This window comes from Tympanuchus pallidicinctus, unplaced genomic scaffold (genome assembly GCF_026119805.1).
Source record: "Tympanuchus pallidicinctus isolate F22 unplaced genomic scaffold, pur_lepc_1.0 scaffold34, whole genome shotgun sequence".
NCBI lineage: Eukaryota > Metazoa > Chordata > Aves > Galliformes > Phasianidae > Tympanuchus > Tympanuchus pallidicinctus.
The window spans coordinates 580,693-595,993 of record NW_026294752.1 but is presented as its reverse complement, the minus strand read 5'-3'; the positions used below and the strand labels follow the sequence as shown (position 1 = coordinate 595,993).

Genomic DNA, 15,301 nt, shown 5'->3' with positions numbered 1-15,301 from the left:
CCATGGTTCTTTCCTTACATGTTAGTAATGAGAGTGCATGCTTCACTGCTTGAAAGCACAATGGCTTAAGTATCTCGTATTATCAAATGCAACATTAATCCATTTCACCTAAACTGACAGGCAGAAAGATGTTTTTTCTGCTCATGTGTTAACTGCTTGATTTCCACTCTGATACAAATGACAGTTATAATGAGTTGCATAATACAGATACTTGGCATGTCATATCAGCCACGAAGGACTGGTCCTAACATCTCTCAGGACAACACATACTCCAGATGCAATGGCATTTAACTCAAGAGGCAGCTGTCCTTAAATGTGGAGATGAGTATCCAGGATTCAGTTTTGCCCTGTTTCCATTGTTCAAAATACATTTGCTTGCAGTAGTTATATATGGATTGAGTCTCCTCAAGGCTATCAGTTTAATTTTTGCACACGCATATTGTTCTTAATTAAACAAATACTCAAAAAATGACAGTAAAATCTAACTAAACTATTCCCAAATTTAGGTTAAACATAGATTTTTACACTGCTTTCTACAAACACGTGAGGAAAACAACTTAACTGTCAGTTTCATTCAGGGCTGGTCTTTAAGATCACATAAGGATTAGATAACTGGGTTTCTTACTAAAAGCAACCCTGGCCCTAGCACACTGTTACTGTACAGAAGGAACATGCTTCTGATACAGACTGGCAAAGTGAAATTACTCTTTAGGTAGTTTGGTATGAGTTCAAAGTATCTTCTGCTGGCAGCAGAGCCACTTGTGTGGATGTTGGAGAATCACAGACTCTGTGTATTTGCTGTTCTTCTGTGTTGTGTCTGTATCAGTCCTACAAAGATTTCTTTTTGACAGTGACCTACAGAGGGCCAAAGGATAGGAGCTCCTTTACCTTGATGCTAGAGAAGGGTAAGGGCAAAGCTCAGTTGTTTACCAGATCCAGTTCCATTTTCTGTCTATATATTTTCCACTTGTCTCACATTGCATTGCAAATTATTTGGGGCAAGCCACCCTTTTTTTTTTTTTTTTTTAGAGAACCAGCTGCTGAAAGCACAGTATTCTGGTCATGATTATGGTGGTACTGCAGGCAATAAACAGTAAAAATACTGTTAGTCAAATAAAAAAATAAAGAAACTGTATCATATAACATGCTCATGCTTCATAGACCAGCCTAAACTGGGAGACACCCATGAGGATCACCAAATGCAATTCTGGAAGGCTTTGTGCCATGATCACTGCCCTGGGGAGCCTGTTCCATGCCCACCAACCTCTAGTGAAGAGCCTAACACTCAACCTGACCCACTCTTGATGCAGTTCCATGCTGTTTGCTTGGATCCTGTCACTGTCACCAGTGAGAGATCAGCACTGCCCCTCTGCTCCCCTCATGAGGAGCTGTAAACCACCATGAGTCCTCCCCTCAGCCTCCCCTGCTCTGGGTTCCAGTGGCTCTTCATATATCTTGTCCTCTAGATCCTTCTTAGTTAAGGTAACTGGATGCTGAGATCCACTTCATGAAGACAAACAAGTGGGATAAACTTAATGCACTTTATGGTAAAATTTACTGGCATTCCTCAGGGAATAATTAAGGAGGTACTACTTTACCTTCATTAGCATTTAAATGCTAGCAAGGCAAAAGGAAAATACACAACTTTTACCCTTGTCAAGAATGTTTAAGAGCTTGGCTACCTGTTGGGGGAAAATAATGAAACAATAATGCTAAAAAGAGACTTTTGTTTTGCCTACACTTCAAATATTTCCCTAGGGCAAATGTTCTGTACAGCTTATTCCTGTAACTGTGGCAGCTGTGGGTGCCAATGGACCTCAATGAATTGCATCGAAACAGCAAATCTTTAACTGCAGAGGACACAGGACTGTAGCTGGAGTGTGAATTTTCTTTTTATCCAGATGTTCCTCCCTAGCTACATCCAGACTATTTTCACAGTTTTTCTTTGCCAGTCCACACTTGACCAGATTCAGCTTATCTTTCCAGGTAAGTAATGCCTTAATGAGGAAATGATATGAAGGAAAAGAGCGGGTTCCTTACAGAAGGATGTACTATACTGACTGCCTGAAGAAACGAGGGGACCTAACCACAGATATCTGAAAATTTAAAACTGCCATTGAGAATGGTCAAATGTTGCTTCCTTTAATTCAGGCTTTGCCTTGCTTTCTGTAGTCTCCCTGATACCAATTTATGGAGTAAGGTATTAGCTAATAAGACTAAAAACGGTAGAACCTTCTAAAAGAAGAATGATATGAAAAATAGAAATAGCAACTGCAAAATTCAATTTAGTTTTAAGTATTGTCAACACACATATTGTACTTACAAATGTCCTCGTAACATATTAAAAAAAAAAAAAAAAGCAAAAGACAAAACAAACAAACAAACAAACAAAAAAACACCAATGAAGTCTCAATAATATGAAACCTCTGTAAAAAAGTACTTATTAAATCTTGGAGAAAAAATGGAGAAGGTTCCTTGGTGTATGCAAATTACAGCAGAACAGGATGAGTGAAGTGCAAATGCCACAGTATCATTCGTATATTTTAATTGTGGGTAATAGCAGATTTTCAGCGTTCTAAGTCGAGGAATTGTGATCACTTCTAAGACAGAACTGAATATATTAACTGCTCTTGAGACCGTATCAAGACGGTTTCTTCCTGCACAGAGCAAGACATAGTAGAATATGCTTAAAAGGCTCTTTGATCCTATTGAATGCTTAAAGATACTGGAATAGTGCCAGTAAGTCTTGAGGAAGAGGTTAGGCAGAACAGAAATTTTATTAATTGCCAAAATACCAAAATATCCCAAAATAGTGACATCTAATGTACTAAGGCCTACAAAAACATTAATTCTTTGTGGTTCTACTGACTGAGTCTCCTAGACCACCATGAGTTCTTTTTTTCCCCCTTCTTCCTTCAGGGGAAATCATTAGTATGCAAGCATATTTGATCTTAACATACACAATGGCCATGCTTTTTTCAGTTCCCAATTAGTACTGGATAGAAAACTGTCTTGGATCATATCACTGTGTAGGCAGGAGTGGACTGAATAACTGGAATCCCACAGCCATTTATGAGAGCTGCTGAGTTCCACTCAAAAGCTCACTGGTCAGGCTGCAGTTAGAGATCTGCTGGGGGTTCTGCTGCCTATTGGCAGGGAAATATATTTTAGGAAAATTTAATCTCATGGATGCTCATTCATTGAAAATAATGCAAGTTATCTTCAGATGCCATTTTAGTCTGGAGGAGTTATGCTTGTATGATATTATCAGGCCTCTTTCTGATTTGTCTTTTACTAATAAAAATCAGAAGTGAATTTACTGACGTGAAAGTAACGGCTCCTGGGACTTGAACATTACACAGGTTGATGTTTGGATCTAGCTGCAACCTGTCCTTCTAAAATTATGAACAGTCTTTGGTTAACTTGTACCTTGCACAACTAAGGTCTGTTTTTGACTGGCTTTCTCAGGTCTTGTTTTCAGTTAATTGTAGAAAAAAATGTAGGGATTATTTCTCTTTTTCCCTGTTTGTATAGAACCCATTCTGCTCACTGGAGCAACCTCATAGAAACCAATTGGATAACTCAGTTTTTCTGTAAATGAATTTGGAAATTGTGATTTCATTTTTGTTTTCACTTCAAAATGGAATTAAAGTTAAACTTAAAATGAAGTAAAAATCTGAAAAAACTGTTCAAACAGAGCAAGTAAAACTGAGACACTTAAATCTGATCCAGACAATGCAGTTTAAATTTTTATGGAAAAGAATTTGTCAAAATGATACACTTCATATTTAGATTAAATGCCATTTTTCCATAAAAATTCGGCAATGACAAAACCTCCCCACAAAACTCATCCAGTTCTGCTCATGACGCTGCAGGAGTTTATAATAAAAGATTGATAAAAGAGGCAATAAAATATAATCCTACTTTCCTCTTTAGCATTGTTTTATATGCAACACTGGAATCCTTAGGGATGCTTCTGGATTATAATAGACTTCCTTCTCTTACAGTGATGCAGTGGTCTCCTCTAGCATTACTTACGCTAGGGCAGCCTCAGCTATCGACTAGAAGCCTAAATACATCAGGTAGTGTAGAAAGCAAGGTAGTCCCTACTTTGAAAGGGATGAGGAAGTCTTCATGTTGTCAGGATGTGTACTATTCTGCATGCTTCAACAGTGCAGAAGATAGTTTTGCTTCCCTGGTGAATCTGAGTCTGGAAAATGCAAAACAAGAGGGCACTCCCCTTGTTACCTCCTCCCCCAAAGCTCCATGCATTTGTGAAAACCTAAAACTTCCATTTACTCTGCAGCTTTTAACAGGAAGTCTGCTTTTTAATCTCTTGGGACATGGGCAACCTGGCCTCTAGTTTGAGAGTTGCTGCTTAGTGGAAGAAAATAAAAAAGGCAGTGCACTGTCTACCGTGACCCTTCCTCTAGCCTAGCGCTCTGAAAATAGTTACACGCATTTCTTATCCACCACCCACTCCTGAACAATGCTGAGAAAACTCAGTGATGTCTGACAAAGATAGTTAAGAGTCTGTGCATCTACCCGTCTCCTTTCTCAGTTCCTCCCAGAAGAGAAAAGTAACCCATGTCTTAGATTAAAATGAAAGTTCATCCAAGCTCAATGTGCATAAAATGTGTCACCCACAATGCGTCGTTCAGAAATGAAAATGTAGAGGTGTGTAAACAACAAATAACCTCAAAAAAGAAATAAGCCTCCCTCCCCCCTCAAAAAAAAAAAAAAAAGGTTATCAAATATGCATTTGTTTATCACAGTCAAGTTTTATGATTGAAACCTGATTCATATATATTTTATGAAGAGAATATCCATTGTGGTGGCAAAATTAAATGTATTTTGAAACTTGTATGTGACATTTATCTATCTGCTCTATCAGAAAAAAGTTGTCATATTCATTCAGACATATATTACTTTTTCAATTTCCTGTCAGTAATGTTTTTTTAATGTTCTTTAGGGTGAGACCACACAATTTCTCCTTTCTCACAACAAAGAACATAACTCATTATAATTATGTTAATGAGTTTATACCTAGAAAAGTTGTATCAGTTTTTTAGAGGTGAACAAATTTGCACCTTTACCCATTGATAATCATGATTTTTTTTTTTTTTACTTTTATTTTTAAGACATAAGGGTCAGGTAGAAAATTGTTGACTCCTTTCCCCCTCTTCTTTTACAGATGTTCGTCATCTAAAATACAGACTTATGGTGCATTCTTATGATGATTCAGGTTCTATTGGAAACCACAAAAGATAAAAAAAGATAGCACAAGTATTGAAACTCTTTATCACATATCTTTCTTTCCAAAGGGGGTGATTTTGATAGGAAATTTGGAGAAGAAAAAAAAAAAGCTGTTTAAGAATAAGTTGTGCTGTGCCATAGTCAAAGCCAAAGGGACCTAGTTAGAGAAGAAACAGGAGCCAATTAGAGTGAGTTAATTGACAAGAAGCAACAGTTCCCTTACAGAAGATAGGCTGGAGAAGTGCAAAGTGGAAACAGCAACTTCTGTCTCTCAGTTGCTATTAAAGTAATACCGTAATAAGAACGTTATCTTGCACTCCATACATACATTCATTGTAATGTCTGCAGATGCTTTTCAAATGCAATTGAGTCTAGCCTTGAGTAAAAAGGCTGTATGATTGTCTGTTCCTGCTTAGTAGATTACTAAAGACACCCCTGCTTTAGAATTATGTGGCAAGATTTTTCTAGCAGGAGGTCTGAAGTGTTGGGTCCCTGTGAACAGAGCCCAGCAGCTGCCTCATGTCAGATCAGAGCCAGCCCCAGCTGCTCCAAAAGGGACCTGCTGTTGCCAGAGCTGAGCCATGAGACTGGCTGTGACTCTGGAAGGGCAGACTTAAGGAAGGGAAGCACTGCTGTGCAACAGCAGCTGGGAGAGAGGAGTGAGAAATGTGAGAGAAACAGCTCTGCAGCCACCAACCAAGGTCAGTGCAAAAGGAGGGCAGAAGCTGCTCCAGATGTGGAGCTGAAGTTCCCCTGCAGCCCAGGAGGGGCCTGTGGTGGAACAGCTGTCCCCCTTCAGCCCTTGGGCACAATACAGAGCCTATCTCCACACGTATTCTTGGAGAAGCCCACAGGGCAACAGTGGATGTGGCCTGGAGGAGGCTGCAGTGGGGCAGCAGGGCTGGGAGTGCTGCTGCCTGCAGAGACCCATGCTGAAGCAGTCTTCTGAAGGATGGACCCCATGGTAAGGAGCCATGTTGGAGCATTGCTGGGAAAGCTTCAGCCTGTGGGAAGCCCATCGAGAGTCATTTTGGAAAGGACAGCATCCTGTGGAACAGACACCACTCTGGAGCAAGGGCAGAGTGACCACGAAGGAGTGGCAGAGATGAAGTGTTCTGGATTGACCACAGCCCCCGTTCCTCATTCCCTTGTGTCAGACAGGAGGTAAAGAAGGTGGAAGAGAGGGGTGGGGAGATGTGTTTTTAGCTTACTTTTAGCTTCTCACTGCTCTAGTCTGTTAGCAATAGGCAATAAATTGCATTAAACTCCCTACATTGAATGTTTTGCCTGTGATATTCATTGGTGAGCAATCTCCCTGTTCCTTAGCTTATGAGCTCTTTCCACAGTATTTTCTCCCTCTGTTCTGTTGAGGAGAGGGAGTAATGTGGTTGAGCTTAGCCTTCAGTGTGAAATCACCACAACCATCCACAATACAGACTAAAGTAAAATAATAATAATAATAATAATAATAATAATAAAGAGAAAAAAAAGAGGAGAATTCCATGAACAACATTCCGTTTTTGTTTCTGAACAAAACCAGAATATTTGGAATGAAATATGAGCTCCTCCTTTGAACATACATAATATTTGGGAGTAAATACAAATCTTAGCAATATTTAGTGACGTTGGAAATAATTATGATGGTAGAGCTTCAAAACATGTTTGTTCAGCTTAACTTAAATGTGTAGCTTAAACTATTCGAATGCAGGTGCTAAGGTGGTTTTTAGGATAGAAGTTCTTATGTTGGTTGATGCTGTGCTGGAAATTCTTTTAAACTAGCCTTAGGATTTAGTACATCCTAACAAAAATAATAGGTAAGTGCCCAGTGAAATGCATTAAGTAATTTATCAAAGAGAGAGATTTCATCTTGACTACCAGAAGAATCTCATAGATGAAAAGTTCATTTATTCCCAACTGGTTTCTAAATGACAATTTGCCACAGATTAGACACTTAATCCTACTTGCAAGAAAAGCTACTGAATAGAAAGTCCCTCCTTTCACATTTCTATCCATTATTTAGTTCAAGTTGAGTACACATTAAATAAGTAAAGCAGATATCATTACCTTTCATCTCTAGGATGCTAATTCTCTATTTACACAGGAAACATAAACAAGTGAACAAGCAAAACAGGACCACGGTTTTCACAAAAATCAAAAAAATACTCCAAACAGAGTAAGTGACCATCATCAGGTGCTACTGGGATCTGAGTTAAAACTTCAGTGACTACCATATGGAGCTTAAGATTTTCCTAGACTGCAGGAGAGTCCTTTGTCCTCTTCAAAGACCCGCTTGGAGGAATCCCATGGGTTAGAGCATCGGAAGGTAAGGGGACCTAAGAGAGTTGGTTGATGTTCAGGCACCACTTCCTCCAAGCTGAAGTTTGGCACATCCCTAAGAGTAAGAAATCACATAAAAGTTGCAGGAGACTCACTCACATGGTTAAGTAAGAAGCTCATAGAAAAACTCTAAGGAGGGTTAGGAAAAGGTTGAGGTTCTCAATGCCTTTTCTACATTTGTCTTTAGTAGTCAGACCAGTTATCCTTGGGCTACTCTACCCCATTACCTGGAAGTCTGAACTGGGAAACTAAAAATCAGTCAGCCTCATTTCCACCCCTGGTAAGGTGATTGAACAGATTTTTCTGGATGTCATCTCCAACTAAGTGGAAGACATAAAATCATTAGGATTAGTCAACGAGGATTCACCAAGGAAAAATTATGCTTGACCAATCTGGTAGCCTTCCACAAGGTCACAACTGGCTGGTTAGATGAGGGAAGAGCAGTGGATGTTGCATACCTTAACTCCACTAAAGCTTTTTACTCAGTCTCCCATAGCATCCAACCTAGGTGAGCTTAGAAATTAAGGAACAGACAAGCAGACGGTTTGGTGGATTGAGAACCATCTGACTGGTAGAGCTCAGAGGGTTGTGATCAGTGGCACAGAATCTAGTTGGAAACCTGTAGCTAGAGGTGTTTCCCTGAAGTTGGTACTGGATCAGATCTTGTTCAACATCTTCTTTAATAATCTGGATGAAGGGATAGAATCCTCCCTCACTAAGTTTGCTGATGATACAAAGTGAGAATGAGTGGCTAGCATATTTGCAATATGTAGACAGGCTGGAAAGCTCGGCAGAGAGTTACATGGTGAGCTTCAACAAGAGCAGGTGTAGGGTCCTGCAGATGGGGAGGAATATGCAACCACATGCATCAAAGCAGGTTAGGGGCTGGCCTGCTGGGGAGGAGCTCTGCAGAGAAGAACCTGGGTGTCCTAGTGGATAACAGGTTGACAGTGAGCCACCAGTGTGCCCTGGTGGCCAGAACAACCCAGGTTTCCATCAAAAAGAGAGTAGCCAGGAGGTCAGCTCTAGAAAGACAGGAATATCTCAGAGAGAGTCCAGCCAAAAGTCACAAAGCTGATTAGGAGCATAGAGCATCTCCCTCAGAAGGAAGTCTGAGAGACCTGGAGCTGTTCAGCTTGAAGAGAAGACTGACATGGGATCTTATCAGTGCACATAAATATGTAAAAAGCAAGAGTCTAGAGGATGGGGCTAGGCTTTGTTTAGTGATGCCCAGTGACAGAACAAGGAACAAAGGACAGTCTGGAACATAGATAGCTGCATCTGAATATAAGGAAAATCTACTTTGACTGTGGCGGAGCATTGGAACAAGCTGGCCAGAGAAGCTGTGAAGTCTCCTTCTATGGAGGTACTAGGTTTCATCAATAGAAGAGTAGCGAGCAGGTCAAGGGAGATGATCCTGCCACTCTACACTTTGATGGTGAGACCTATCACCTGGAGTACTGTGTCCAGATGTGGAGTCCTCACTACAGAAGAAATGTGGACCTACTGGCATCTTTCCAAGGAGGGCCACAAAAATGATTAAAGAGAGGGAACACCTCTCCTACGAGGACAGGATGAGTGCACTGGGGCTTCGGGGAGACCTGATAGCAGCCTTCCAGTATCTAAAGGGAGTTATTAGAATGAAGAGGACACTCTTTAGCAGGGTCTATTGTGACAGAACAAGGGGAAATGGATTCAAACAAAAAGAGCAGAGATTTAGATTGGACATATGAAGAAGTTTTTTTTATCGTAAGGATAGTGAAGCACTGGAATAGGTGGTCCAGAGAGGCGATGGATGTGTTTCTGAAGGCATTCAAGGTAAGCCTGAATGGATAATCCAAGACAGAACAGCTTCACCAAGGGAAGGTCGTGCCTGACCAATCAGGTGGCTTTCTACAATGGAGTGACACTCTATAATGGAGTGACACTCTATAATGGAGTGACTCTCTCAGCCTGTCCTCTTAGGGGAAGTGCTCCAGTCCTCTGATCATCTTCATGGCTTTCCTCTGGACCTGCTCCAACAGCTCAATGTTCTTCTTGTATGGGGGACCCCAGAACAGGACATAGTAGTATAAGTGGGATCTCACGAGAGCAGAGCAGAGAGTCAGAATCACCTCTCTTGACCAGCTGGTCATGCTTCTCTTGATGCAGCACAGGATATGGTTGGCCTTCTGGGCTGCAAGCGCACAGTGCCAGCTCATATTGAGATCTTCATCAAATGACACCCCCAGATTTTTTCCCCCCAGTCTGTTCTCAAGCCATTTTCTGCCCACCTTGTATTTGTGCTTAGGATTGCTCTGACCCATGTGCAGGACCTTGCACTTGGCCTTGTTGAACTTCATGAGGTTGGCATGGGCTCACCTCTCAAATTTGTCCAGGTCCCTCTGGATGGCATCCCTTCCCTCTACTCAGCTTGGTGTCTGCAAATTTTCAGAGAGTGCACTAGATTCCACTGTCCATATTGCCCACAAAGATGTTAAATACCACCGGTCCCAACAAAGATCCCTGAGGAACATCACCTGTCACCGGTCCCACTTGGACACTGAGCTATTGACTGCAACTCTGAGTATGACCATCCAGCCAGTTCCTTATCCATATCAGGTGTTCCATCTGACCTGAGTGTTCCATCCACCAAATCCATTTTTCTCCAATTTGTTGATCGGGATATTGTGCAGGACAACGTTTTGGTCATTGTAGCAAAAAGTCTCTAATGTGTCAAAGGAGAACGTGTCATTATGTTCTAATGACATTCAAATGTTCTCATTCTAAGGGGGGAACATTGTGATTTATCTACCTTCCGTGCCCAGAGATTCCTAAACTTTCTGCCTTAGCTAAAGGAGTATCTTTCCAAAAAAATTTTCTTAACCTTTTAAATACCTCACTCTGTCTTCCTGCGCAGAGCTTGCCAATACTAGGCCATGTGGTACTACCTAGCAGTGAAGGGGTAGTGTGTTAAGGCACAGAATACCCTAACTTCAATTTTGCAATCATTCACTACAATTCAGCTCTTGGTGAGAATTAAACAGTTAGAAAAATACAAGCCTAGTTTCATTTCTCAATTAATAGACTGTATACAATCAATACAGAGTGTACAGTCATGATTATATATTTCTAACATTACTCTAGAGACAGATTTGAAGCAAAAGTGAGCAGTACCTCATGCTGAGGTGAGAAGGCTTGGTTTCTTTTCACTTGTAAAGGTCAAAAAGATTCCAGAGGTTTGGGAGAACTCAAGCATGGCTAAATGAGGTAATTAAAAAAACTGTAATCGGTAGTCATTTGGGGTACCTGTATCCTTCCCTGAAGACATGAAGTTCATGTTCCAGGGATTCCAGAACCCTTTTCAAATTGCCTCTGAGATTTAGAGGTCCTTCCAAAACCTGTCTTTCATTTGCTTGTAGTGATGGTTTGGGGCTTCACAAAAGCAGATGATGTTGATGATGTTCATCATGTATGCTAAGCTGTGTATTAATATATGGACACACATGCATGCATACATGTAAGTGGGAAACAGTTCAGCTGAAGAAAAGTAAGGCATCTAGTCTATATGAAATTCTTTAGAATTTAGTTAGAATAAGACTTAGAGGGAAGAGCATTATTCTGAATTGGCTGCAGAAGGCCTGACAGAACGTTGTATAACACCTACAACACCTCTGAGGACTTACATTGAAGTAACTGAATCCCAGATAAAGTGCAAGGCAAAAAGCTGCTGACTAGATGCAGAAGTAGTAGAGATACAGGAAGTAGAACAGGAATGAGGAAACTGGATATGCCAGGATCTCTGAGGTCTTTCATTGACAGTGTCGCCAGATATTTGTTCAACAATGTTCTTTCTTCCACACGGCTTTATGCTTCCACTTAGGGAAAGAACTAAAAGAACCAAATCAGGAGAGGTGACAACAAGATACAGTTAATAAAAAGAACTGAGAAAAAAAGGAGACTGAAAGTTTAGCATGCCAAATGATGCTGATTCTACCTTAGAACTAGGGCGCTACATGAGTCTCATATAATCTTTACTTTAAGGCCCTCTGCCTGTCTATGCTACCAAGAAAGTTGTGTCTCAACTTAATGTGCAGGCTGCAACTAAGGGAGTGGAGATGATGACTAAAAAGTTAAATTAAACTTTTTTCAGTGGGGTTGCAGTGACCTATTTATACATTTTCTTTCTTGCTAGCTAGGTTTTTTTGTTGTTTTTTTTTTTAACATTACAAGATGTACCTGGACTCTCTCATCTCTCTCTAAACTGTCTCCCTGATGTCCTGATCACTCTGATCTATTTCTCTTTCTCTTATCTGCTGGGTGGATGCTAATGTGACATATCCAACCTCTAAAACATACCATTTATTTTGAAAGCTTGCTATGTCAGAGTATTTGATGCGTCAAACATTAAAATGAATGTATATTTAGATACTGGGTACATCATGTTTTGATATTAAATTATCTCCTGAAAAGTAGATTAATTTTTAAACTGGAAGGATATATGTATTGCTTTCTTGAATCTCTAGCACAAAGATAGACATGAGAGTAGACTAGGAAAGATTCCCTCTGAAGCTGAGAATTGCTTGAGGGGTATGAGTGTTTTCTTTATATTAATAAGTTCTCTTTCTGTGCTTAAGGAAAAAGATTCTGTCATTTTTTCCATTATGATGTGACAATAATACATTTGTCTTCTTTGAGAGATACTTATCCTAGAGATAATATTTAATTAATGTGTGAAGAAGGAAGTCTAAGTGAAAAAGATACTTTAAAAATCATATACATTCAATAACATCAGCATAGGTATTTCAAAGTCCTTTTTTCTTTTTGATATGTGGGCCATTTACATAAATACATGCTGAAGCCTAACACTGTCAGTCTCTGAAAAAATTATGACAAACTCATATACACATTTAGAAAGACAGACTGAATGTCCATTCATGGTTAGGACTATGATGTTTTTTCTGTTTGAAATTTCCCCGCCGCTATTCACAGATGCAACACACATGAAAAAACATCAGACAGTTCTCTGCAATATTCCAGAGTCAAACCAGAAGTCTGAGATATTTCTATTTCGGAACAATTCCTGTTTAATGTACTACTTGGAAGCATGTGGGTATGCATCTGGCCGGTTCTATCACTACAAACACTACACAAGTACAACTGAGTTGTTGGCTTACTGTCAATTCTTTGCAAGATACTGCTAATGTATCTGGGCTCCTCACCATTTCAGATTTCAAAACAAACACTGATTGCCCTGCAATCATAGGATCCCTAGATTTTATCTCCTCATTGGTATCTCTAAAACATTCGTCCAAGGATGGACAGTGGATTAGGAATTGGGGTCACAGCCAAAGTGTTATGATCCATGGCTCTGTGTCAGGGTGGAGGCCAGTCACAAGCGGTGTCCCTCAGGGGTCGGTCTTGGGACCGGTGCTCTTCAACATCTTCATCAATGACACAGATGATGGCATCGATGCAGCCTCAGCAGGTTTGCAGGTGACACCAAGCTGAGCGGTGCAGTCAATACAGTGGAGGGAAGGGAAGCCATCCAGAGGGACCTGGACAGGCTGGAGAAGTGGGCTCACATGAACTTAATGAAGTTCAGTAAGGCCAAGTGCAAGGTGCTGCACTTGGGTCGGGGCAATCCCGACATCTCAGTTTTAAACTGAGACAGGGGAGGTTTAGGTTAGATATTAGGAGGAAGTATTTCACCCAGAGGGTGGTGAGGCACTGGCACAGGTTGCCCAAGGAGGCTGTGGATGCCCCATCCCTGCAGGCATTCAAGGCCAGGCTGGATGTGGCTCTGGGCAGCCTGGGCTGCTGGTTGGCCACCTGCACACAGCAGGGGGTTGGAACTGGATGAGCACTGTGCTCCTTTTCAACCCAGGCCATTCTAGGATTCTGTGATTCAAAATCAGATCATCCCTAAAAGAAAGTCCAATGGCCTTCTTTTGTGCATCATAACTTGTGACATCTAAGAAATTCCAAACCTTCCTAAAATAGCAACAGCACTCTTCTAGTCAGTTAAGGACCTTGAATATGTATCATTGTACACTGAATTCCACTTATCACATAGTGATCTCCTACGGCCTTTCTTAACTGAAACTCACAGAGCATTCTCTTGTAAGGAGCTTTGCACAGTCCAAAGGAGAAATAACAAAATTAACAGTCTTGGATGCTATTCTCATGTTAATTTCTCATGTAGCAGAGCTTCTATCACTTCTACATGTATGATGATGTATCCTCAAATTATTCTCAAATTTGTCAACTCCTGAAGGCATGCAGAGATGTAACATCCCTGAGTAGGAAACTTTCAGTGTCCGGAAAACATCAGTAATATAGAAAGGACATTTCTTGCCATCTTCTCCATGCGTCACCTCTATCTATTCCTTTGTTAATGACATCTTAAGATATTTTTGATGAACATGAAGACTTCAGCATTTACATTCAAGATCCTCTGTGGTCAGATTCTCAGGAATCTAAATAGTCACCTAATGCTCTTGGACAGAGGTCATAACTGCTGAATTCAGTCTTCTGGAGTAATAACAGTCAAAACTTCTCTGTGTATAGCAAAAATTGTTTTCAGAGGCTGGTCAAGGGCTTGCAATAAATTCCAACAGTAATAAAGCACTGTTCATCAGTTTTCCACCATTGGTTTCACCACATTCTACAGCAAAAGCTAAGTATGTTTCTGTTTTTGTTCTCTTTAATGCAAATACCAGCAATATGAATCTTCAAAAGGATTTTTAAAAACTAGATGAAAACAAAATCTTAATGAGACAAAATCAAGTGCTCTTATCGGACACACAGCTCTATACTACAAAGTTCTTGTTGGAAGGAGAAGACTGATTTGTGATAGTCAGCAGTCATGTTCTTAATACATTACTGGAAGGTGATAAGAGGCAGTGATACGAAGAGCAGTGTAAGAACTTTCACAGAGCAGAGATTTCATTGACTGTGATGTGTGTCACTAGAGATAACAAAGAAAATTCGCCATGCTTATAGCCCCCTCATGATGCTGGGCAGATTATAGGAGTAGTAGGTGCATCTTTATTTACTTGTCAGCTTTCATGAAAATGGCAGGAAAAAAGAAGTAATAGTTACTTTGGCTTCCTCCTCCATGCAAGAGTAATTAAGAAGACACTGACAAAAAGACACTATTCCTCACTGGAAGGATTTAATTTAGATCAGTGAATAACATTTTCAAAAGTTCCTAAATGCTTCAAGCTTTTAAGGTTCTCTACAAAGTATCTTTACTACATGTAATACAGCATGCTACCAGACCCTAGAGCTAATGGCTGATGAGCTAGATTCTATGTCACCTTGTTGGGAATGAGGATTAATTAGTCCAGCCTGAATGCCATACTACTAAGGCTTTTGGCTTCTGGGGTCTGTGCTAAAATGGCACTGCTTTGATACATAAACATACTGGAGATTGCTAGCAGTGCTCTCTGATTGAGGGAAACTCAGGCTCTTGTAGTATGTAAGTTGGTTTTGAAAATAAGACTTAGACATCTCTGAAAAAAATTGTCAGAGGTCCAGAACTTTGACAGAGATCCAGGCCAGAGGCCATAGATCTGAAGTGCAAAGTAAGATTTGATGCAGTCTAAATGAAAGAAATTTCAGAGGCCTTTCTGGATAGATGCCGATAATTTTCAAACTCGTAGGAATTTCAGTACACAGTTCACCTTTTCTTGGTAAATCCAATTGGAGACTGCAGCTGTGAACC

General features: G+C 40.4%; 1 protein-coding gene and 1 long non-coding RNA gene across 2 annotated transcripts in view; one reads left to right on the top strand and one right to left on the bottom strand.

Annotated features, from left to right (window-relative positions):
* Positions 1–15,301, bottom strand: part of POU6F2 (POU class 6 homeobox 2) — a 246,238-nt gene that overhangs the window by 29,250 nt on the left and 201,687 nt on the right. The window lies entirely within an intron of this gene.
* LOC128088465 (uncharacterized) lies at positions 851–6,212 on the top strand. Its single transcript, XR_008210263.1, has 3 exons — positions 851–905; positions 1,759–1,986; positions 5,195–6,212. It is a non-coding gene; the product is annotated as an uncharacterized LOC128088465 (long non-coding RNA).